At 33.9% G+C, this 2,749-nt stretch overlaps 1 pseudogene; it reads left to right on the top strand.

Annotated features, from left to right (window-relative positions):
• The first annotated feature begins 964 nt into the window (after positions 1-964).
• LOC137637307 (uncharacterized) lies at positions 965-2,494 on the top strand (annotated as a pseudogene).
• The last annotated feature ends 255 nt before the right edge of the window (positions 2,495-2,749 follow it).

Raw genomic sequence — 2,749 nt, 5'->3', positions numbered from 1 at the left:
TTTGTACGATAATTTCACTATGTCTCTGGCACTATATATAAATTTATTAATTATTTGTCTTTTACTGACAAAACAAAAGAAAAAAAAGTATAAATCCCAAGGGACAATATTACTGTGGATTTGGAAAGAGAGCGAGATAGGAGGGAGGGTTACTTAGGAGTTAGGGCATTGCCGTAGGCAATCTTTCTTTACCGATTACCATTAGCTTATTTGATGAACGAGACCTGGCTCATTCACTAAAGTAGATTTGTTCGAAAAACATAAAACTGGCTGAATACTTCAATAATAAATTGAGCTATTATAACAACTAAATGTGTAAAAGACGAGGGAGAATGTAGAGAATTTGAACTTAAAATTTAAGTGACATTAGAAATAGCAAACTTTTGTTTAAAAAAGTACTAGATGATGAAGAGTATTAATACTATGCTATTAAATTCTGTACAAAAAATACAATTTATGTTGTAAAAATCTATTAAGAAAGCATTTATTTTCCATTGATATATTATGTATGGATACATCTGAAGGAAAGTAACATATTTTTATTTTGTCTGTTTTGATGTAAAGCACGAGTATAGCTGAAGGAAATGCTTATTTCAATTTTGTCCATTTTGATGTGTAGTAAGGCTAGGTTTATCCAAAAGAATTTGGTCATTTTATTTTGTCTCAGTTTATGTGAAATAATAAAATGTATCTTATAGTATTCTCTCTCTCTCTCTCTCTCTCTCTCTCTCTCTCTCTATATATATATATATATGTGTGTGTGTATATATAATACACACACACACACACACATATATATATATATATATACTGTATACATATATATATAATATATATATATATATATATATATAATGTACTGTAGTAAATGCAAATATTAGCATGTACGATAATTCCATAGGAAAAAACATAATTTTGAAGCCCTTGTACGATATATTAGGAGAAAGCTCATGGCAACACTGAGTGGTAGATACATTCTATCGATTGGTTCCATTGTAAGACTGCTCAGCAAACACACTTAATGCAACTGTGAGAAATGTTTGGAGGAGGATAGATTGCAGTTTAAGAAAATGGCAGGCATAGGATGTGATGGTGCCAGCTTGATAATAGGCTCTCACCATTCCCTTGTAACCCTGCTGAAAAATGACAACCCTGACTTGACTGTATTTAGGTGTATCTGTCACTCTCTACATTTGCTGCCAGCAAAGCCTCTGAAGTGCTTCCAACAGCGTTAGAGTTCATTATTTGTGAGTCACATAATTGGTTTTCAAATAGTCCTAAACGTATTCAGAAATGAAATCTACCAGACTCTCGAGAGTAAAAAACCAAAAAAGATACCAGGGATGTCAGCAACTCGTTGGTTAGCGCGGTTAGAGGCTATGAGTGTTATTATTGACCAATGGGATGCACTGAGGCTTCATTTTCAGGTAGCAGCATCTACAGAACGTTGTCACATGGCGAAAGTATTGAGAGATGCTTATAAAGACCCTCATAATGAACTATATTTCCTGTTTGTTAGGAAGGTGTTGAAGGAATTAGTCGGGGTAAATAAGCTGTTCCAAGCTAAAAGGGCTGATGTTACGATATTAACTCAAGATCTATTGATCATGTATAGAAATATAATGCAAATAATTGTAGATACTAGAGCCTACTCATCTTGCAAAGTGTCCAGTTGAACAACTTCCTGGGCTAAAATTTTTAGATTATATGATGCCGGTGTCTTTTATTAATTTTGGATTTGAGTTTAGAACAGCTGCATTAAAATGTATTCTTAAAGAAACTCAAATTACGCATGTTAAAGAACAATGCAGAACTTATTAATGTTGGGAAAACTGCACCCTAAACATGCTACCTCTCAGAGCAAAGATAACATATCCCCATTAGCTGCAAAGAATAGGTCAACTTTTAATGATATAGACCAAGTTGAGAATGAATGGCAGGCTTTATGGTTCAGAGAATGGCCTCAAGATTGCATGAAAGAGGTTTTTTTTCATTCTGGGCATTAATTAACGAAAAGAGCAATTCAATAGGCCAGAAAAGATTTCCTAATATTTCATCCTTGGACTTAACACTTCTTTCACTGCCATTCTCTAATGCCTCGGTCGAGAGGATATTTTTACAAATGAACGTAGTACACAATAAGTTGAGGAACCCACCTGGTTGTATGGAGCGTAGAGGCAATTTTGCAAATAAGGTATGGCCTAAAGCTTCAAAATGACACTTGTATAACTTATGAGCCACCTATTGATATGGTAAAAAATTTTATGGCTAAGGATGTAATTGAATACGAGGAATGTAACAGTGATTTGCTGGTTTTAGCAGATGAGGACGAAGAGGAATACTGATGTCAATTTGTTGTGTTTAGGCTTTCTAGCTATTATTGATTATTGCTTTTCTTCGTGCACATGTTAATTCTTATTGTCTCAATTTCTAAGGAATATCTTTGTTGCTGTTTTATCCAAGGATAATTGTAATTGTGGCACCCTATAGCCCTTGTTAGCCAGTAGGCCTACTGTATATTTTCAAATTAAAGCGGGGAATTCCAAAACTTATCTTATCTATATATCTTTTGAAAATATAGAGCACTTAGATTTCCTATCACTGAATGATGTGTTCAAGGGAAATCGAATTTACAGTAAATTTGAAAAAAACAATTATTCATGTGATATTTTGTGGGAGCCTGAGAATACTTTGTGACAGTGGGAATCTGTGGGGTTTTTGGGTCCCATTTGTGGGATTTCCTTCTTGA

This window comes from Palaemon carinicauda, unplaced genomic scaffold (assembly GCF_036898095.1).
Source record: "Palaemon carinicauda isolate YSFRI2023 unplaced genomic scaffold, ASM3689809v2 scaffold646, whole genome shotgun sequence".
Classification (NCBI taxonomy): domain Eukaryota; kingdom Metazoa; phylum Arthropoda; class Malacostraca; order Decapoda; family Palaemonidae; genus Palaemon; species Palaemon carinicauda.
Note: the sequence above shows the minus strand (reverse complement) of the source record. Positions and strands in the feature narration are given on the sequence as shown.